General features: G+C 40.5%; 1 protein-coding gene across 3 annotated transcripts in view; it reads left to right on the top strand.

Moving 5' to 3' along the window:
* The window catches only part of Rarb (retinoic acid receptor beta), a 177751-nt gene that overhangs the window by 73886 nt on the left and 91811 nt on the right, over positions 1-12054 (top strand). The gene's annotated exons all lie outside the window — the stretch shown is intronic.

Raw genomic sequence — 12054 nt, forward strand, 5'->3', positions numbered from 1 at the left:
CTTGGTCCTGGTCTAGGGAGTCTCTGTCCAGTCCCCAGTACACAAGCCCCAGGCCAGGCCCACCCCAGGCCGAGGCCCACGTGGCCATATTGGAGCCTCTCCACAATTCACAGCAGAGATGCCTGCTGCAGCCTCTGTAAAACAGACTTAAAGAGTCTGAACTCCACCTGCCCCTTCAGTTCCTGAGGACTAAGTCTGTCCATTTTTTTCCACCTGCCTATATATTTCTTGCAGCTGAAGAAAGCTGTCCTCTTCCCTCCTTGTGCCTCTGAAGAGTGTGAGCTGAGTTTTCCAGCTAGACAACAAATAGAAGGTCCTGTCACAAAAAAGTTTTGCAATCAGGAAGATGGATGACCGCACTTAACGTTAGGATGCCTATTAAATACTATAAATGGGCTCTGTGATTTTATTTCACCATGACCATTTAAAATTACATTTTAAATTGGCACAAATAAACAGAAACAAAAACTAGTCTGGAAAGCATTCTTGGCTTTCCCCACTCCATACTTGCTTCTGTTTAGGGATTTGCTACAGTTTTGTGCCCTATGACTCATATAAGATAACTAAAGAAAATAACTAATGGGGGCCAGGAACTTGGCCTAGTGGTTAAAGTGCTTGCCTAGCAAGCACGAAGACCCGGGTTCGATTCCTTGGTACCACATATATAGAAAAAGCTGGAAGTGGTGCTGAGGCTCAAGTGGTAGAGTTCTAGCCTTGAGAAAGTCCAAGGACAGTGCTCAGGCCCTGAGCTCAAGCCCAGGACTGGCAAAAAAAAAAAAAAGAAAATAACAAATGGAGGTATATATCTATGCCAACCTGGATTAGATTTGTGTCTTTAAGTTTCTTATATTAGTCCTCAACTTACACTGAATAGGTCCCTTCTTAAACACCCAGGCTGTGAAAACTTATTCCTAGATACAATTAAGCACCTCCCACAAGAAATGCTCTAGAATATGGAAAGGGGAGGTTTAGGTATTTTGTTCCCAGTGTTATGTAAGTACCAAGAACAATGTTTGTCAGACCACAAGCCTGTGAGAAGTATTTGCCCACCAGACGGATGGATGGACTGATGGATGGATGGGTGGATGGATGGATGCATAGAGGAAGAAAGAGCAGTGCTATTTACCATCATACCCATGATAATGGCCAAGAAGGAGTTGGCAGGTGCTGAGAAGGTGCTCAGAGGACTCATTCAGGGACAGCTTTATGGAAGCAGAGACTTTATAGGTACCATGTAAGAAAGTAGAATGTTCCAGACAAAAGCTGAAGGTGGAACTAGAAGATAAATTAGCTAGGAATGAAATAGTTATGAAAAAGTTGTGCCAGAGAAGGGAAATTCATTTTATTAACATTCATTTGTATAGCCCTCTGTCAGCAAGTGGGGAACTACATGGTTTATGCCAATAATCCTAGCTACATAGAAGGCTGAGATCCAGAGGATCATGGTTTGAAGCCAGTCTAGGACTTTTTCTCTAAAACTGCCAGCCAAAAGCCAGACTAGATACATGGCTTCAGTGATAGAAGACAAACCATGCAAGCAAGTCTAGCAAGCTTGGGGCCCTGAGTTCAAACCCTGATGGTAGTGACAAAGAAAAACAAAAAGGAAACAAAGAAATTAAAAAAAAAACCCACCATCTCCTCAGATTAGGCCCCCTTCTACACTTTTTTTGTTGTTTATCTTTGTGATATTGATTATGAAACTCAGTTATTATTGTTGAGGAATTTGTGTAGAACAGACTCCTCCAGGAGGCTTGTCTGGTCTCTATTCCAATCTGACCACCAATGGGTAACATAGGGTTTGTGAAACACATAGTGAGGCCTCAATCTATATTTTATAATCATAAACAATGTCTAACTAGATAGCAGTTAATATACTCACAAGTTACATGTCATAAGTAAGATACAATTGCATGATGATACATAACCCCCTATAACTACATGCTTTATCTAAGGAGATAACAAATTATATCTAATTGTATAGGGTTTATCATGACCCACCCATGAAAACTTCTGTGAGAATTTTAATCAACAGTATGAACCTGGCTTTTGCAGGCCACAGTCCAGCTAATTTTTTTTCTTAGTAATTTTCTGCTCTCCACCTCAAGTTAACCTTCACTGCAAATGAAAGTTGTCTTTGACATTGTCTTGAGGGATTAGAATGATATTCTTAAGAGTACTTGGGGCTACTGGTGTTTTAAAGGAAAGAAAAGACTCAATGGCATAGAACATTAGGACAGTAAGAATGAAGTTGAGATTTTTGAGGAATAGTTCCTTCAAAGGAAAAAGCAGTTTTCTCTTTCTGCACAGATTTTCTTCTAAATTGAAACATCATTTTGGGCTGAAAAAAATTTTTAAAAAAAATCTGTTTTGTCTCCCCTCCCCATTTCCTGGTAATAAGTAAACAGGAAGTGGATGGTGAATTCTGAATTAACTTGGAACCCTATATTTTTTCCCCCTCATGTTGGCTGGGAGAAAATATTTTATTTAATTTAGTGGGTTTTGGTTTTTATTTAATGGTTAAAAGTTCTGGAATTCTAGTTTAAATGTTTACCTAGCTTGTTTATTATTAAAATGCCTACACCACTGTCATTTACTGTTTTTGTTCTAGCAAACAAACTCAACAGCAATAACTTTTGGTAAATGTTTTTGCCCATGTTTGTTTTTAAACAAAGAAATGTAGTATTCATGGTTAACCTGTCATGTTGAAGATGGTTCGCCTCTCAGTAATGTCTTCAGTATCTATTTCATGAAGATTCCAGCTTTTTTTTTGAAAGCACCTAAAATAAATAGTCCATTTTCAGATTTAAAGCATATAGTATGTAGGCAACAAAATAAGTTACCTTCCCAAATCTCAAGAAAATGTCATCCAAACCTGCAGGATAGCCATGACGTGTAAGTGTTACAAATGAACAAACAGATCCTAAAATGAAGTACACCTCTGAGCTTTCCCAAAGAGTGATATGTCATGATTGAAAAATATTTCTATTTGTTGGCGGTACTGGTATTTGAATTCAGGGTCTGTAGCTTGCTAGGTTGGCACTCTAGTCTTCCTTGTCCTGGTTTCCCCAGTATCTAAGATTGCAGGTATGCACTGCCAAGTCCATCTGTTTAAATACAATTTACATTTTCATAGGTAATGTTTTAGTTACCTTTTGAAGGTGAATATTCCAGTGCTCTTTATTTCAGGCTATTTTGCCAGCAAAAATAAATAAAATGCTTTCTGTTGTCTAGTGTAGATTATTGTAAAGAGGTAATGTATTTTCATGTATGGAATGAAATTAAGTCACGAGTTATCTGAAATAAAAATATTTGCTAGCTGGGGGCTAGTGGTTTCTGCCTATAATATTTAGTTACACAGGAGGTTGAAATTTGAGGATTGTGGTTTGAAGCCAGCCCAGGAAGAAAAGTCTATGATATACCAATAAATGTGATATCCAGTAAGAGACTAGAAAAGAAGAAAGAGAGGGAAGGAAGGAAGGAAGGAAGGAAGGAAGGAAGGAAGAAAGGAAGGAAGGAAGGAAGGAAAGAAAGAAGGAAGGAAAGCAATAAAGGTCAGAAGTGGAGCTGTGGCTCAAGTGGTAGAGCACTAGACTTTAGCAAAAGAGCTCAAGTATAGTGTTCAGGCCTGAGTTCAAGTAAGGGCACAGTGTGCATGCACATGCTCACATGTGCTTGCCTGCATGCACGTGCGTGTACATACACGTGTACACACACACACACACTCCAAAGAATGTTGCTGTTTTTCATAACAGCTCAGTCATACATTCCTTATTGGAAAACTTCTGTTTTCCACTGAGTGATTAGAATCTTAGTCTCTGCCCTGGGTTGTAGCATGACATCAGCTAGTTCCTTGACATCTGATTTTAGCCACTGGAATGGCAAGAAAGCCTGGAAAGGAGGTAGGAATGTGACTTAATAGTAGAATGCTTGTGTAGCATACATGATGTCCTGGGTTTGATTCCTCAGTACCACATAAAGTTAGGAGTGGTGCTGTGGCTCAAGTGGTAGAGCGCTAGCCTTGAGCACTGAGAGGCTCAGAGACAGAGTTCAAACCCTGAATCCAAGCCCCAGGAGTGGCAGGGGGAGGGGGGAAAGGAAGGGGAGGGGAGGGGAATAAAGAAAGAAACAAAGACAAAAGAAAGCCTGGATAAGGCAGCTTACCAGTTTCTTAAAAGCTGGGCCTAGAATTCCCCCACATCATTGGTTACAACTGGTCACATGACCAAAGCAACTGCAAAGGAAGCTGGGAGATGTCATCTAGCCATGCACTCTAATACAGATTTTTTTATTATTATTATTGCAGAAAGAAATCATAGATGTGGCAAAAGCTAAAACTGTATAGGGAGGGGTGTGTGTGTGTGTGTGTGTGTGTGTGTGTGTGTGTGTGTGTGTGTGTGTGTTTTGGTCCTCGTATTAAAGAAGTAGGTGAATATATTTTACAGATGAGGAAACAGAAATTTGTAAGGTCAAACTCTATCCTGTGTGGCCTTGATTTATGATCTGATCCTCTTACTGAAATATCCACTATGGAAACCTCCTTGGATAGGTTTCTGTACTTCCTTTGCCTTGAAATTCATCAAGTTATCTCCATGAAGCCAATGTTTTTAAACATCTCCATATGCTATGTTCTGTTTTGGCATTTTGAGAGATGGGGAAACACTTCCCCTGTGGATTTAAATCTTTATCAGGATTAGATTCCATTCTCAGCCCACAAGGCAAAATGTGCATGTAGACCAAATGTCTCCAGGAAATACAAACAGTTACAGACAATCATATGACTGTTCTTAAGACCTACGAAGCCAGTATTTCCTCCAGCTTGGGAAACAGCTAGCTTCCTCCAGCTTGCTGTGCCCACCATGGAGCCCTAAATGAAATAGTTGTTTTCTGTTCTCATGGTGTAACAGAAGCATGTGTCCTTCACACGAGAACCATCCTAGCCTAGCTCAATGCTCATGTCATGAAAATCCCACATTCTCTAAATGTTTCCATGTCACCATACTTCTGCTACCTTAACTGTCACTTTAGAATTGGGATTTCTCTTGTATTTTTTATGAATAGTGTCTTTAAAAAAATCGTTGTTGCTGTTCAGTATTTTTCCAGCTCAGGAGGAAAACCAGATGCATGTGGATAAACGATGCCAGAACAGGGAAAGTTTTGCTCTGTGGACCCTTGAACTCAACCCTGGAAGAAACCTAGAAAGGGATGTAAAAATCCATGTTCATCTTCTGCCTGTTCAATGCTCGCATTGTCTAGGGGGGATGGGAAAAAGCAGGGTTCTGGCAAGCCTGCTCATTAAAGCTCCATTCCTTGTTCCTTGTTCTACAGTGAAAAGATGACATTCCTTTGCTAGCAATGTCCTGCCCAGATTTCTGGCACCAGTTCTGTGGCCAGCCATGTCGCCTGGGGCATTTCTGTTTGGATTAGTTTTGTTTTACTTGAAAAGCATTGGAGTGTAGGCTGCATCCATACACAAGGTAGAGCTGCTTTGGCAAAGCTGGTTGTCACTTTTGTCAATAGTGAAGGTGGCCTATCTGCTAGGGGATCTGTTCCCTATGCAGTAGTGTCAACATGTGAGAAGGAAGTACAGGAAATTCAACTTCATAGCGTTTTCTCAAGTGTCCTGTCAAGCCTTCTGTTTTACCATGGGCCTCTCCTTTCTCAGGATTGTATGCAATGCTTTATTTATAACAGAGATTGGTAGGCTTACAAGGTAAATATTCCAGTGAGGAAAAATACAATCTTCGGTGATCTCTCAGTTCCAGTGCAGTTTTTCCTACCTCTGCACTGAACTGGAACATATTAAATGAATGGCTCAGGTGTTGTGAGAGCTAAAGTCATAAGCAGTCCTCAAATTCTGAGGTAGGCCAATGTCTGGGAGAATATTTGAGTTTTTCAAAAGATTGTCATGGTTAAACAAGTTTGGAGAAGCTGAAATGATCGAACACCATTGATTCTCCTCCCTGCTTCTGAATCTGCACATAGCAGCTTCTAAGTAGACAACACCACCATTCATAGAGACTTGGAAAGTCCCCCAAATCTTGGAAAGAAATTATCCTTGTTACAGAAACTGGACAGAGGTCCTCTGACTGGCCCTGGCGAAAGAAGAGCTGTGGTCTGGATAACACTTCTTCATGTCTACTCTTTAGGGGCTATCCTGGAAAGCAGCAGCTTTTGATTATATGTGTAACCCCCTCAGCATAAAGAATTACTTTCAAAATAATTGCCCTTGAGGGAGGCATGGCCTTTGATAAACTCAGGGTCTCATGTCTCATTCACAGTTGGTGCTCTACCACTTGAGCTATACCTCTAGCAGTTAATCAGACATGGAGTCTAACAGACTTTTCTGTCCAAGCTGGCTTTGAACTACAATCTTCCAGATATCACCCTCTTGCGTAGCTGGATTACAGGCATGACTCATAGCTAGCTACCTATTGGCCTGTATTCTATTCGAATCTACAATATATCATGTCTATGGTTTCCTCAAAAGCATTATGCTAAAGTGCTTGCATAACTTTCAGCAAGCTTGCTGTGTTGAACTGCCATAGGAAAATTGGGAAACTTTTAGTCCAATGCTAGAAATTTGAGGGTAGGTCTCAGATATCAAATGACTGTGCTCCTTCTGGTTATTACCTTAAGATGGAAGTAAGGGTACAATTCCTCAATCAGTTGTACTTCAGTCTTAAAATACCCCCCCAACCCCAGCCCATTTTCCTTTTGTTGTTGGTTGGTTGGTTGGTTGGTGCTGGTACTGGAGCTTGAACTCAGGACTTTGTGCTATCTCTTAGATTTTCAATCAAGTCTAGAACTCTGCTATTTAAGCCACATATCTTTTTTGGACTTTTGGCTCATTTGTTGAGATAAGAGTCTCTTGGACTTCCCTGCCTGAGGTGGCTTTGAATCATGATCCTCAGATGTCAGCCTCCTGAGTAGGTAGAATTTCTGGTGTGAACCACTAGTACCCGACAATCTCTCCCTTTTAGAATTAGGTGAAACACTCCATTTTAAATACATGTTTAGTGCCAATTCTAGTTACCAAAACTGGAGTCTTACATTTATATACAATATGCACACAGGTAATTAATTTATTTCTCAAGTAGAAATACATTTTTGTGCAGATAGGAGCTACACTAAAATACCTAGTAAAGCCCAATAAATAAGAAAAAAAATGAGATAAAGGACAGGTTGGGAGGGATGGGTGAGAATGTTAATAGGAGTGACATTGATTAAGATGCATCATATGCTTTTTTGTACCTCTTTGTAAAATGGCAACTCCTATGTATGACTACTTTCAATTAAGAAAATATAAAAAGAGACCAATAAATAAATCTGACTGTCATCACTGAGAATATTTGGGTTTTTAGTGCAAACTCACAGTGAGATCATTTCCTTCCCACTCCCCACATGTAATATATTTATTGCCATATAGTTCACAGGGCTGATCCCAGGGACCTGGTTGATCTCAGAAACCTGCAAGAGTGTTTTGAGTGAGCATGTCTGGATCAGGTATTCCTGTGTTATTTGATTCTCTTTATACATCTTATCCTTTCGGAGTCCCAGGCCCCCGAAAGAGTATCCCTGTTCTCTGCTACTCATATTATTAGAAATAAGATCATTGGTTGAGGAATGACACCAGTGACCTCTGAGGACTGGATGTTTACCTGCCTCCTGTAAAGGGGATGGGGTGAGATTTGTGTCCATGTAACAGAAGAGAAACAAAAATCAAGCCAAATTCACCAAAAATACAGTATTTTAAGCATATTGATACTAAACCAATATTTTAGTAACTTATGTTAACTAAAAATCCAGAAATTCCTATAAGACATATGAAATGATTTTAATAAGGACCACAAAATTACTTGGATAGAATTTTGAAAACTTTGTCACATTTGGGTCTTTTTCTTCAAGATGATTGGGATACATGGTCATGTAGCGTGCCTTCTGAATTCTGAGGGAACCCATCCTCTTCTACTGTAGGCAGGTTGAATGATGTCATTCTAACCTGTCTCTGAGATGACCCTACTGGTACTGTCATACTTGGATTCTTCCTCAAAGCAGAGTTGTGATGTTTTTCTCTCTCAGTGACACTCTTTCTGCCATCACGTTTTGAGGCCCTTAATTCTTCTCACTTCAGTCAAGATGAGGTCAGGTTATGCTGCAGAACAAACAAACTTCACAGTTACCATGGTTTCAGGCATGGTTATATATTTGGCACTTAGGCCCTGTGTGAATCTTAGACAGAGCCTTAGTCCATGTTACTTACCTTCGCTTAAGGATCAGGAGGCACAGAGAGTAAGAAATCCACTAGATATGGCATCCAGGGAAGAAGTGCAGACGAACTGCACCGTTCCTCTATTCTCCTGCATACCATGCATACCTGCTGGCTAGAGCAATTGTGCAGCTTTACTCTATCCAAAAGGAGGAGAGAAATGAAGCTCTGCCACCTGTCTAGAGAAGAGTGGACAATCTCAAATGCTGGCCCTTTTATTTGGATTCAAGAATCTCCATGCTTATTTGTGTTGCTGCAATCCTGTGGCTCTCCATCCAGGTGTCTCCTACACTCTCATTCATAAGTAGTGTATGAAGGGGTCCTGTTTCCAACAGTACTAAACACTACCCATCCTACCTAACACTTACATAACACTCCTTCAGTAACCCATTCTTATTTGGACATGCTGTCTGTCAGGCAGTCTCTCATCTATTTATCTATCATCTTTCTAGAAATCATCTATCTGTCTTTGAAGTATTGGAACGCAGGGCTTTATGATCACTAGACAAGCAGGATACCTATTGCATCACACGCTGTACTTCTTGAGTTCTTCTACATTTGTTTTTCAGATAGGATCTTAATATCTTGCCCAGGCTATTCCTAAACCATGACCTTCCTACCTCTGCCTCCCTAGTAGCTGGGATTATAGGGTGTGTTCTACCTTATCTAGATTCATAAGATTCTTACTACTATCTTTATATCATTCTCCTTTGTAGATATATTTAGAAGTTCCTTAAGCATATTTTATAACATCAATTTGGGGTAAAAAAAATTGAGTCACACCCAGAATTGTGATCATATCTTGTTTTTCAGTGGACTTTACTGTCTTTCTCAGGAGGAATTCCCCTAGAAGTTAAAGAAAAGTTGGTATCCCTGTGTTTATGCAAGAAATCTGGTCCCAGGCCCACAACTATCCAATTCCACATAATTATCAGTGTGGCCTGTTGAGTCTTCATAGAACAAAAATTACTGCAGCCTTCTTGATATTCCAGACTTCCTGGTACAGCTTCTGTTACTTGAAATTATTTCCTTGTGTACTTATTTGCAGTTTTTCTCTCCCACTGGTATAGAACTCTCTTTGTAACTCTCTTTCACTTCAGCACTCTCTTAGCTCAGGAAGAAATGTTGATTAACATTTCTATATTCAATAGCAAATAAGATGTTAGAGATGGAGGAACATGTACAGGATTGGAGCATATTTGTGCTGAGTAAAGTTAACAGGACAGTGGTGAAGTCCCGTAGAGGAGACATCCTAACAGAAAGAAAGGAGTAGGTCTCATTCTCCATTGGATTTGGAATTTTCAGAGGAGAGAGGTCTGAACATGGGGTGACCTTAGTACCACATACATAGAAAAATCCAGACGTGGTGCTGTGCCTCAAGTGCTAGGGAACTAGACCTTGAGAAAGCCCAAGGATAGTGCTCAGGGCCCTGAATTCAAGCCCCAGGACTAGCAAATTAATTAATTAACTAGTTAACTAATTAAAACTAAGTGCATGCGGGAAACAAATCCATATTGTTTAAGTGAGAGGACTGTTATCCCAATTACCATTACTGCATAATAAAAACATTCCAAGTCTTGATGGCATAAAACATTTTTTTCTCCCTCAAATTCTTATGGTCACTAGTTTAGGTGGAGTAAGAAGCACTTGTTTTCAGTTCAGACTCTCTGAGACCTCAGGTAATGAGACTCAGTGGCTAGAAATGACCAATGTCTAGGAAGTAGAATCATTTAGAGATATTGTCACTTACAGTCCTGGAGACTGATTGTCTTCATAGACCAGGATCTCAGGTAGAGTCATCAACTAGAACACTTATGAGTAGCTTCAAGATGTGGCTCGAGCTCCCTTCCAAAATGGCAGCTCTAGAGACTTTGGACTTGGCATGGTTCATGGATACCAAGGCTAGGGCTGCAGAGGTCAAGGTGAAATCCACACTTTCTTTTTTAGACTTGGAAGTCCCACGACTTTCACTCAGTCCAATCCTGGTGGATGAAGCAGTTACAAACCCACCCAAATCTGAGGTGAAGAAACACAAAGCCCTTTCCTTACTGGGATAGTTCCTCACACAAAGGTTACTTTAAAGGAGCATTTCTCATGGGAGATGTCACCGTGGCTCTCTTTGGAAACCCCAGGCTACCGTTAACTGGGTTTATTTTGAACCAAAATCTCCTTATTCAGTGAGATGCCAAATAAAGAGTGTGGCTTATCCTTAAGAACCTGTTCTAGGAAAAATAACCTTGATGGACTGAGAAGACATGTGGCTCTTTTTGTTTTTTTAATGGTGAGAACTGAGATGGGCTGAGGGCACTGGAGATCTCCACTGTCCATCCTACCCCGGTCAGGACATTTGGCCACCCCTTGCCTGGTTTTTTGTTGTTGTTTTATAATACTGGTACTGGGGTTTGGACTCCGGGCCTGAGCGCTCTCCCTTAGCTTTCTCACTCAAGGCTGGCACTCCACTACTGGAGCCACAGCTTCACTTTCATCTTTTCAGTGGTTAACTGGAGATAAGAGTCTCACGGACTTTCCTGTCTGAAGTGACTTCAAACCATGATCCTCACATCTCTGCTTCCCGAGTAGCTTCATTTATAGGCATGAGTCACTGGCACCCAGAAACTCCCTGCCTTTAAGCTTCCATGAGTGGGTTTTGGCTTCAAAGAAATCCATTTAGTGTATACATAAAGTCCATGAGAGAGAGAGAGAGAGAGAGAGAGAAGAAAAAGGCATCCAGAAGACCATTCCTGCAAGCCCGAGCGCTGCCAGCCGCATCAGCCCATTAAGGTCATATTGATTCTAGGCCACTGAGGAGGTTTTACTTGGACTAAATGTGAGTCTAATATGAGGCTCTCAGGTCCCCACATTTCCTGTGAGCTGAACTCCCTGGCTCTGAACTTCCATTGACTTCAGCTGAAATTCTCTTTGGCCTCAGTTTGGAAGTTGTCTATGGGCTTTTAATTACACCCTCTGGCAAAGGAGAAAGAACACTTGAAATATGCATAAATTCTCCACATATTTCCAAAGCTGGACTGTTTGAAAAGAAGTTCTCTTTTTTTCTCCTCTCTCTCCTCTTTGAAGTTGGATATAAATTTTTGTGAAGTACATACAGCATGTCAAGGGAACGGCAATGAGAAAACACACAGGGTATTTACTTAAAAATTACCGATTAAGTCTGGTTTTAATGCAGCATACTATATTATGCAGTGCCAAGTGCTTTACTGAATTTCAAATGGCTGCTTTAGAAAATCTCAGGCTTTCTATGCATAGTATTATGCATGTAACTCATACCTGCCTGTGAACATGAGCTTTCCTTTCCTTTTCTACTCACTAAAATATCAAAGCTATTTATTAATAATGTGTTTGTACTGAAACTTTTAGCACCAAAAAAAGAACAAATAAAATGAGTCAGATTTTATTTTTAAGCCTTTACATGTAGATAGAGTACAGAAAACAAATTTTGTTGTTGTTGTTGTTACATTGTTTTATTTTCTGGTCCTGGTACTTGAACTCAGGGACTGGGCACTGTGCCTGAGCCTCTTTGTGTTGAGCCACAGCACTGCTTCTGGCTTTTTCTGAGCAGTTTTTTGAAGGTAAGCGTCTCAAGGATTTTCCCCTAGGCAGGCTTCAAACCAGGATCCTCAGATCTCAGCCTCGTGAGTAGCTAAGATTACAGGTGTGAGCCACCCATGCCTGGCACCATGCATTTTTAAAACATTTTGTAGATTTTAAGGTCTGTAGAAGGATGGGCATGTTTTGGTGGCTTTTGTCAGTTTGATCTGGCAGATTGTGAG

Source organism: Megascapheus bottae, chromosome 2 (assembly GCF_031878675.1).
Source record: "Megascapheus bottae isolate mThoBot1 chromosome 2, mThoBot2.hap1, whole genome shotgun sequence".
NCBI lineage: Eukaryota > Metazoa > Chordata > Mammalia > Rodentia > Geomyidae > Megascapheus > Megascapheus bottae.